At 35.5% G+C, this 10,749-nt stretch overlaps 1 pseudogene; it reads right to left on the bottom strand.

Annotated features, from left to right (window-relative positions):
• Nucleotides 1-8,766: 8,766 nt before the first annotated feature.
• LOC125094737 (rRNA-processing protein FCF1 homolog) lies at nucleotides 8,767-10,473 on the bottom strand (annotated as a pseudogene).
• Between the last annotated feature and the right edge of the window lie 276 nt (nucleotides 10,474-10,749).

Here is a 10,749-nt window from a genome sequence, read left to right as displayed (position 1 = left end):
AAATACTTAAAATGCCAAAGACAATCATATTTCAGCTCAAACATGAAATCAAATGAAACTTGCAAGGTGTTCTTAGATATATTTTTAGTTTTTCTGAAATTACTTTATAATTTCAGGCTTTCTCAAAGATAAAATTTATGAAAATCATTTAAAATAAAAATAATAATGAAACCCATACTATCCTGAGACAAATTTACATATATGCATCTGGGGCTGTGGTTTCTTAGTACTATTAATGTGCATTTTAATAGCACCATTTGGTGGACTGCACACAGAAATCATAACATATTTTCACGGATTCAATTCTTCCCAAGAGATGAACTATTTTATAGGCATTTTTTTGTTTTTTCCTATGTATAATAATTTGACTTTGTTGAACATACACATAAATCTCTTACAGTTGAATTCTCACCTTGCATAGTACAATCTGTATTCCCTTTCACATTATAATTTTTTGAAAAAATAAGTGATTTTTATTTTATTTTCTTAAAAAATCGAGACGTAATTTTCATCCAGCAAAATGCACAAATCTTGGCTGAATGGTTTGATGAGTTTTGACAAATGCCAACAACCATGTAATCCACATCCCTATCCAGATATAGAATATTTCCAATGCCTCAGCAAGTTCCCTGATCCTCCTTCAGAGAAATGCTGTCCCTGCAGAGGAAATCCCACTTCCTCTACTCCAATGAATCAGTTTTGCCTTCTAAAACTTTTCAAAAATACAACTATGCAGTTAGTATGCATTTGTGCCTAGGTCCTATCAGTGTATTTTTGAGATTCACCTATACTACTGTGTGCATCAGTCTATTACTTAGTTTTACCATAAAGTTGTATGATTATGCTACAATTTGCTGACCCATTCTCCTATTAATGGATATTGGGTTTCCTCCATTTCTTGACTGTTGGGAATAAAGCTGCTACACACTTTCCGTACATGTCTTTTTACTGGCATAAGTTTCATTTCCCCCAGCTAAAAACCTAGGAGTAAAATCACTGGAATACAGGGAGATAGATATTTAAGCTTAGAAGAAACATCCAAACTGTTTTCTAAGATGGTTATAACCATCTTACAGTTTCACCAACAATGTCTGAGTGTTCCAGTTGCTCCATACTCTCACCAACATTTGGAACTCTCAGTGGTTTTAAGTTTAGCTATTCTAGAGGAAGAGTACAGTGGTATGTCATTGTGGCTTTAATTTGTATTTTCCTGGTTAATACAATGCTGACCACATTTTCTTGTGTTTATTGGCTATTTATACATCTCCCTTTGTGAATAGTCTTTTCAACTATTTTGAGTATCTTTCAGTTGAATTGTTTATGAGTCCTTTATATTCCTGACATAAGTTCACTGTCATATATGTGTATTGCTAAAATTTTCCCTCAGCCAGTGGCTTGAATATTCATTTGCTTAACAGTGTGTTTTAATAAGCAGTATTCTTGCTTCCCAAAGTTCAACTTATTTTCCTTTTATATAAACTTAGTATTTTTTGTGTCCTGACTAAAAACTATTTACCTACCCCGAAGTACAAAATGTATGCTCCCGGTTTTACCTACAAGCTAAATGGTTCTACTTTTTATGTTTATGTATTAATTAATTTTAATTAATTAATTTTTGTTTAAAATACAAATTAGAAGTCAACATTCATTTTCTTCTGTTTCAATATCCAATTGTTCAACCACCATTTGAACAGACTTTACTTGAAAACATTTTTTTAAACTGATGTAAGGGGAAAAAAAAAGAAAATTTGAATAGCTCTAAGTTCATTAAAGAAATTGAATTCATAATTAAAAGCCTTTCCAGAAAGAAAACACTATATCCAAATAACTATACTGGTGAATTTAATCAAATATGTTAGGAGGAAATAGTATCAATCGTTCACAAACATTTCTGGAAACTGATAAGGCAGTAGCAACTTCACAAAGAGCTTATAAGAATGTCTATGTTCTGGATGGGACTGGAAGAGATTATGCTGAGTGAAATAAGTCAAGCAGAGAGAGTCAATTATCATATGGTTTCACTTATTTGTGGAGCATAACAAATAGCATGGAGGACAAGGGGAGATGGAGAGGAGAAGGGAGTTGAGGGAAATTGGAAGGGGAGGTGAACCATGAGAGACTATGGACTCTGAAAAACGATCTGAGAATTTTGAAGGGGTGGGGGGTGGGAGGTTGGGGGCACCAGGTGGTGGGTATTGTAGAGGGCACGGATTGCATGGAGCACTGGGTGTGGTGCAAAAATAATGAATATTGTTATGCTGAAAAAATAAAAAAAATTAAAAATTAAAAAAAAAAAAGAATGTCTATGTTCATGTGTTAACCAGTGTGCCTCATGAATGTAGATGGACAGAATATTAGCAAATGAATTCAGCAATATGTAAAAATCATAACACAGAAGTGGCATTTATACCCAAATGAACACATTTATTCCAAGATGTAAGAATACTTCATAATCCAGAAATCAATTAATGTAATTTACCAAACACAGAAAAAAGGAATAAACTCATAATCACCTTAAATGAAGAACTACTTTTGAAAAAGCTCAACATTACTTATGAAAGCAAACTGTTGGTAAAGTAAGAATAGGTAGAACTTCCTCAATCTGATAAAGGGTATCTTCAAAAACATCTCAGTGAACAAGATACTTATTGGCAAAAACTCAGTCCTTTTTGTCCTATATTCTAGAAGAAGGAAAAGATATCTCTCCGTGCAAGTTTTATTCAACTTTGTGCTCAAGTCCTAGCTAGTAAAAGGAAGAAAATGACCTCAAAAGTATACAGGTTAAGAAGAAAAAAATAAAATTACCTTTATTCTCAGTTTCTATGTAGAAAATCCCAAGGACTTTACAAATGAACCACAAAAAATAACAATTAAAAATAACAAGATTTAGCAATGTCAAAGTATGGAAAAATCAATTGTATCTCTATTTATTACTAATGAATAATTGGAAAAGAAAATTTTAAATATCATGTGCAAAAATATGAAAACTATAAATGAATGTAAAGAGAGATGTATAAGATTTCCAAACTGTAAACTCTAAAGATAATTGTGAGCAAATGAAGATCTAAATAAGGAGATATATGAAAATAATGGCCTGAAAGTCTCCATAGTGTTAAGATATCATTATCCCCCAACTGCTCTAATAAATCTATTGAAACCTCAATCAAAATTGTAGCAAGCATATTGGTAGAAAATGACAAGGTGACTCTAAGGAATTATATGAAAAAGCAAAGGACTCAGAATAACCAATACAACTTTGAAAAGAACAGTATTCGATGACGTATACTACCTAATTTCCAGATCCTCTATAAAGCTATAGTAATCCAGAAAGTGTAGTTCCAGCATATGCGGGTAGACAAAAGGCCAATGGAAAATAATAGAGGACAGAAATAGACCCAAACGGACAGAATCATTTGATTTACTATAAAGGCACCAAACAATTCAATGGGAAAAGAAATTCTGTTCACATTGATACACTTGAGACTGAAAAAATTAACTTGATGGTTTCATGGATATATTATAATCTCCTAACTCATAAAAATTTACCCTAAAAATAGACATGCTTCTACTCTGAACATTTAACCCTTATACATTAATATTCATTAATGAAAATATTGCTCTTTGGAACAGAAGTTGAGTATGAAATACACGTACTTCTCTTTTTAATCCCTTTTAATAACTATCCATTCATTTTAGCCCTCTTTCAGTATCATAACTTTGATTACCTTCCTCTGGGGCAGAAAATCAAGCAAAGGCTTGGCACTTGAAGGAAAACATTTCTCTAGTTTACTGCAACAGAAAAAGTGCTTATGATGTATAAAAAGTCTTGACACATATCACCATAAAACGATGGTCAACTGTTGTTTCCTCCTAGTTTACTAGTCACAATACCAAACAAGAAGTTATATAATAACAAGGATTATACCTACCTTAAGTTTGACTTCATGCTATGTGGTACATGATAGTACTATATCCATATTTGTTATATGAATGAAGATGTTTTTGTCATCTTCATGAAGAATAAAAGAATTTAGGTGTGTTTTTTTCCCTCAGAAGTCTCTTAAGAGACCACCAGCACAATGTGGACTATGTGGATGCAATTTACATTATTGCATAAACTATTATACAAATCTGGTATTCTATAATCAATTTATTTTGCTGTTATTACTCCCTGAAATAACAAACTACATGCTCACGTATGAGCCAAATGAATCCAAATACACAATTCAGCTGTACTCTTAAAGATTAAAAAGTTTTATACACAATTTAAGAAGTTAAAAAACATGTATTTTTAAAACAATATTCTGTAAACAAAAAAGGCTGTTTGTGTCATCAAAGTCTGAACTACTCTGACTAGCCTGAATTCCACTCAGTCTTCCCATGACAGGCAGCTCAGCAATCAATAATGGGTCACAGGAGCTGAAGGTCAAGAATTCTACATCTTGAGGTCTCACATTTATTTCCAGTTCTTAGTCCCGCCAGCTTGGATCTTATTTATCTCTTACTTATTAAGTAGAAAATTTTTTTCACTGTATTACATCCAATGTATTACATTTATACACACATAGAACTACCCAGTTATAGTGTCTGAATGTGGTCAGGATAAAGATAATGCATTTCAATACAAAAATCAAAGAATGGCATAAGACTGATATTAAGTTTTTGCATAGCCAGTTCTAACTATGTCCAACTTAGAGGTAAATATATTCTACCCATGTATGGATCTTTAATTCAATAAATCTCATTCATTTCCCAAAATTAACCTAATAATTTATGCTGTCATGAGTCACTTTGCTCATACAAAAGAAACAGAAGGACAAAGAAGTATTTCAGAAAAGAGATGAACTACAAAAAGGAAATGAAATAAATTTCTAATAATAGTTTCGAATCAGAGCTATTTTTTAAAAACCAGAATAAGTATGGCAGTTATTTTTCTTCGGTGTCATGAAAGCTATCCAGTAAATTATCCTAGAGTAAACTAAGATTGACAACATTATTCATTTAGAAATCCTAAATGAACTTTCTTGAATGTGTTTCAAAGTGAAGCAATCATGTGACACCCTACATATCTCATGTTTGTGCCTTCTGCAGTCATAGTCTGTTTTGCAGACAGACACAGACAATTAAGTTCCCCAGGAAAGCATTGTTGGCACAAACTAGTAAAAGTTTTCTTAATGCTAAAAACATGAAACAACAGACTAAATGGCAGCCAAGAAGAGGCAATCATGACCGCTGGCAGTACATTGTCACTCACCTTTCTCTAGTGAATTAATCTGCCGTGAACATTAGGAATAGCATCCTTCATGTCAGAAGCAAAACCATTAGATCACCATCCAGAGAATGGACAGGAATTATATAAACCCCTAGGAACTCTAATGCCAAGGTAATTATAATCTTCAGTAACTAAATGGCTCAAGAGTTTTACTCATCTTCTGCTTTAACTGATGGACATCTGTCTGTTAAATCTGTGGGCCCCATGTGGCTATTTAAAATGCTGACAAATGCAGGGTAATCAAAATGAGCAAAACTAAGTTTAAATGACAGAGAAGTTTGGTTGCTACCAGAAATATTGATAATAGAGAAATATTTGGTTTCACTTAGTTATTCTATGCTCATATATCTTCTCATTTGCATGGCTTCTGACATCATAATAGGTCTTTACCAGCTGGTGTGTATGACTGATGTAGTAGCTTCCTCACCAGTTTGCCTTAGTCTTCCCTCTTAGCCCTTCAACCTACCCTCCTTGTCAAAAGCAAGAAAATCTTCTAGTAATAGTACTATGAGTAAGTCATTTCAAAAGAAGGGCTTCAGACTTCATATTCAGCAGCCATGTTTCTCCTGCTCTGACCAAGACATCCTTAACATTCCCCTCAGCTCCAGTAAACTTCAGAAAATGTACTTCTTGATTATAGGTCTCTGACCTCCCCCTTTTTAGGTCACTTATTAAAAAAACAAAAACAAAACAAAACAAAACAAAAACTTGTGATTTTAAATTATTTCTCTGTTCCACTGAAATGCAAATCTTCACTCAGCTTCTTGCTAGGATTACAGCCCATGAATGTGTTTCCCAGGACCACAAAGCCATCCCTTTGAAATCGAAATCAGCAGGATGACAGATCCCCTATATCTCACTCTGTGGGGAGGGTAGGAGCCTAACTTTGCTAAGCACTGATTACCAAACACTAATCACATTGACCAATCTCCCTTCTAAAGCCCTCCAGTTCTTTCCTACTAGCTTAACCCAGTGCTTAACCATTACAAACATTTCCATCTTTTGTTTCAGTGGAGTTGAGTTAGGTCCCTCTCTACCATTGTAGTAGTCTCAACCCCTACCGCAGTAATCTTGAGTAAAATCTTCCTTGCCTTTTTAACTCCATTGGATGCAGTTTCTCTTTGACAGCACTTACTCTGAGCAGCTTCTTATGCCTCTTGGTGTGTCTTCCCCAGTCTCCTTTCTTTGAGAACCTAATTATTCTGCAAGACCTAGATTAAATGTATTTCATGTGAGTACAGTAGAGCTGAATTGAAATTACAAAGGAATTGGGGAGAGATAGTTTATTTTGTATTACTGTGTACTGCCCAAAAATGTAAAACAGAATCAGCAACCTCGCCCTACTAGAATTAGACATCCTCTCTTAGAATATTCAGTATCTTTAATGAGAGACTGGAAGAATATAGAAAGACATTCTCTCTTTCCTAGCAGTTATCAGGACATTTCTTAGGTTTCCGATCTTCAAATGTTCACTTAGAAGAGGACTTCCACTTAGAAAGAAAAAAAAAAAAAAATGAATTAGAACACTGTGAAATTTGTCTTGCTGAAACATTTTTCAGTTACTTAAAAGACGAAGAAGACTATCATCTTCTCACTCACCAGGCAACTTCCCTTCAAATGACTTTGTAATGTCACTGAATATAGAACTCTGCTGAGCAGGGAATAGAAACATTGATGTCTGTGGAAAAGTGCTAAAGAACTCCTTGACATTTTGTGTCTGGCACCGTAAGGAAGTTTACTTATGAGAAAAGTTTATTGTGATGCTCATCAGGCATCGAATGTTCTATTTTTCTCCATACAAAAATGTATAATTATGTGCAGCAGTATATATGTACATCTGAGAAGAAAAAATAACACAGTGGGAAATGAGGGCAAGCATGAGAGAGGGGTTATTTGTTGTTTATCCTTTCATCCTGAGGCTTGACAGAGGAAAAAGATTAAATGGAAACAAAAAAACACGATGACCACAAATCTGTAAATCAGCAGTTGAAAAAGAATATAAAAATCCTATTAAAAAGAGTTTCCTCGACTCCTTTAACACTCAACATGCAATCTGTTTTCATGTTCTTTGAATCTAACATAAGATTTATCCCAAATTGCCCACTCTGCAGAGCCATTATGACTTTGCCCCCCACCCCCATCTCTCAACTGGACTCCTACGATAATTTCAGAAGTAGCATTCCGGCTTCCCCTTTTTCCTTCTGAAAACTATTTGCTACCTGGCAGTGAAAATCACCTCGGTGAAATGGCATCATGCTTTCAGCAAAAGACAAAGCATGTCACTCCCCTGCTCAATAACCTTCAAATCTGTCTAAAAAAAATCTCAACAACTTTACCATGGGGTAAAAGGCACTATATGACCTGCCCTATATCTCTGTCTCCAAAATTACTGCCTTTCATTTTCCCCATTAGACTCCCTATTCAGGCCATACTGGACTTACTGCTATTCCTCAAAAGCAACTGCCCAGAATATCCATCCTAGAGACTTCCACAGGATTCACTCCCTTACTTCATTCAGGATTCTGATCAAATATCTCCATTTTAGAGTCTTCTAGAATCCCTCCTTGAAATAGATCATTTTTTCTCTCCATGTCACCTTCTAACATATAATTTTCCGTTACTGTTTTTACAGCAAAATTTCCTCCTCAAACAATAGTATGAAAACAATAATCAGATTGCATCGCTTCATAGTCACCACCCTCCCCCACCCAAAGGCTGCTTCTCATTCCACTAAGGAAAAAAGCCAAAATGGTTTCTGTGGAAAAAGAATTCATTAATAAGGACTCTTCCCATAACTGTGAACTACTGATCACATCCATTCTATCTACTTAGTTATTCCTTTCTGGATATTCTGATATTCTTGCCTGTTTTGAAAATACAAAGCTAGTTCCTGTTTTAGAGTCATTGCACTCATTGTCCCCTGCATGGGAACACCAATTCTCTATTCAGGCCTTAATCACAGTATCAAAATACCACTTCATAGAACTCTCCATTGCCTTACCTTGTTTATTTTTCATGGCATTTATAACTACTTATATGTTTACTCACTAATTTTATTTGCTGATTTCTACATATCTCAGTAAAATGAGAGTAAGAGCTTTGGCTCTCTGGTCATCACTGTATCTTTGACTCTTAGGAACAATGCCTGTCACGTAATAGGATGCAGTAAATATGTTGAATAAACAAATTATATGTTTACTTATAGGCAATTTTCTTTAAATGCCACACATGACTCTCAGGAACACATCAATTTCCTTAGAAATATGTCCCTTTTGAAAATTTACTTTTTTAAAAAATATGTGCAATCATCTGATTTATTAAAAGATACAATATTTAAAACAATACAAAGTATCAAAACATCAAAAGGTGAGTGTATTTAACCAAACTCAGCTCATAACAGAGTAAAGAGTAAAAAGAATAATTCATGCTATAGCATATTGCTAACAGGAACTGGCAACAGAAAAAGTTGGTAAAGGAAGGCATTCTTTTAAGAATTAGAACCGAGGGGATCCATAATCATTTGGCATCTGCTCAATCTTGTACCTATGGTTAGAAATACATGATGGGAACCCTAGGGAACTTCTGAATCCTTCATTTAAGGTCCCAGTCAACTGTGACCACAATGTAGCGCTCGTGCTGAGTTACTCTCTGAACTAAGCAGTCATCTGCATAGGTTCCTTTGTGTGTGCATGGTAATAGTTCAAATCTTGGATCTTTGGCAACCCTTAGAACCACTCAATAATTTTGCCCGTTTCTCAATTTCAGCCATTACACAGTTATACAAAGGATATACACTTGGCACAAAGACAGTCCATCATTGGGGTACCTGGGTGGCTCAGTAGGTTAAGCCTCTGCTTTTGGCTCAGGTCATGATCTCTGGGTCTTGGGATCGAGCCCCATGTCAGGCTCTCTGCTCGGCGGGAAGACTGCTTCTCCCTCTCTCTCTCTGCCTGCCTCTCTGCCTACTTGTGATCTCTCTCTCTGTCAAATAAATAAATAAAATCTTAAAAAAAAAAAAGTCCATCATTGGCTCTACTAAGTCAAGTTTGGCTTTAATGGAAAAGGTGATAAAGTTGGTATCAATCAGGATGTGGTAAGGTAGGCCCAGTTGTGTGTTATATTGGAAGAATAACCAGGAAAGATGTTGGGGGACTTCTCTTTCCTTGAGTGCAGTGGGATCTTTCTTTACTTTCCTTTTTTTTTTTAAATTAACATATAATGTATTATTTGTTTCAGGGGTACAGATCTGTGAATCATTAGTCTTACACAATACACAACACTCACAATAGCACATACTTTCCCCAATGTCTATCACCCAGCCACCCTATCCTCCCCCCACCACCCCCAGCCACCCTCAGTTTGTTTCCTGAGATTAACAGTCTCTTATGGTTTTGTCTCCCTCCCTGGTCCCATCTTGTTTCATTTTTTTTCTCCCTTCCCTCCCACTAACCCCTGCCCTGCCTCTCTAATACCTTATATCAGAGAGATTATATGATAATTGTCCTCTGATTGACTTATTTTTTTTTAAAGATTTTATTTATTTATTTGACAGAGAGAGATCACAAGCAGGCAGAGAGGCAGGCAGAGAGAGAGGAGGAAGCAGGCTCCCTGCTGAGCAGAGAGCCCGATGCAGGCCTCGATCCCAGGACCCTGAGATCATGACCTGAGCCGAAGGCAGTGGCTTAACCCACTGAGCCACCCAGGTGCCCCTGATTGACTTATTTCACTTAGCATAATACCCTCTGGTTCCATCCATGTCTTGCAAATGGCAAGATTTTTTTTGATGGCTGCTTTATATATATATATAATATCTTCTTTATCCATTCGTCTGTTGATGGACATCTAGGTTCTTTCCATAGTTTGGCTATTGTGGACATTGCTACTATAAACATTGGGGTGCACGTGCCCCTTCGGATCACTACATTCATACCTTTAGGGTAAATACCCAGTAGTGCAATTGCTGGGTCATAGGGTATCTCTATTTCCTACTTTTTAAGGAAACTCCATACTGTTTTCCAGAATGGCTGCACCAGCTTGCATTCACACCAACAATGTAGGAGGGATCCCCTTTCTCTGCATCCTTGCCGACACCTGTCATTTCCTGACTGGTTAATTCTATCCTTCTGCTTAAGCCCCTGATCTTGGAGTCTAAGCATTCACTTCTTGGTCACATACTTTCTTGCTTTCTTTTGCTTCCCCATGTTTACACCATACTCTTGTTTCCTGTATGTGTGTGTGTGTTTTGTTGTTGTTGTTTTTATGTTGTAGAGAAATTTGACTTGGCTCTTCCCTTGGGCAATTCAATTTGTCATATTTGATTAAAGAAACCATAGATAACATAGCTTCAATTTAAAGAAATGATCCCCATGATCCAGGACATTTCCTTTTTCAGTAATATTTTAAGGTACTAGTATAAAGAAGGCAGAACAAATAGTATCCATAAGATTCATTTTTTTTAAAGATTTTATTTATTTATT

This window comes from Lutra lutra, chromosome 3, assembly GCF_902655055.1.
Source record: "Lutra lutra chromosome 3, mLutLut1.2, whole genome shotgun sequence".
Classification (NCBI taxonomy): domain Eukaryota; kingdom Metazoa; phylum Chordata; class Mammalia; order Carnivora; family Mustelidae; genus Lutra; species Lutra lutra.
Note: the sequence above shows the minus strand (reverse complement) of the source record. Positions and strands in the feature narration are given on the sequence as shown.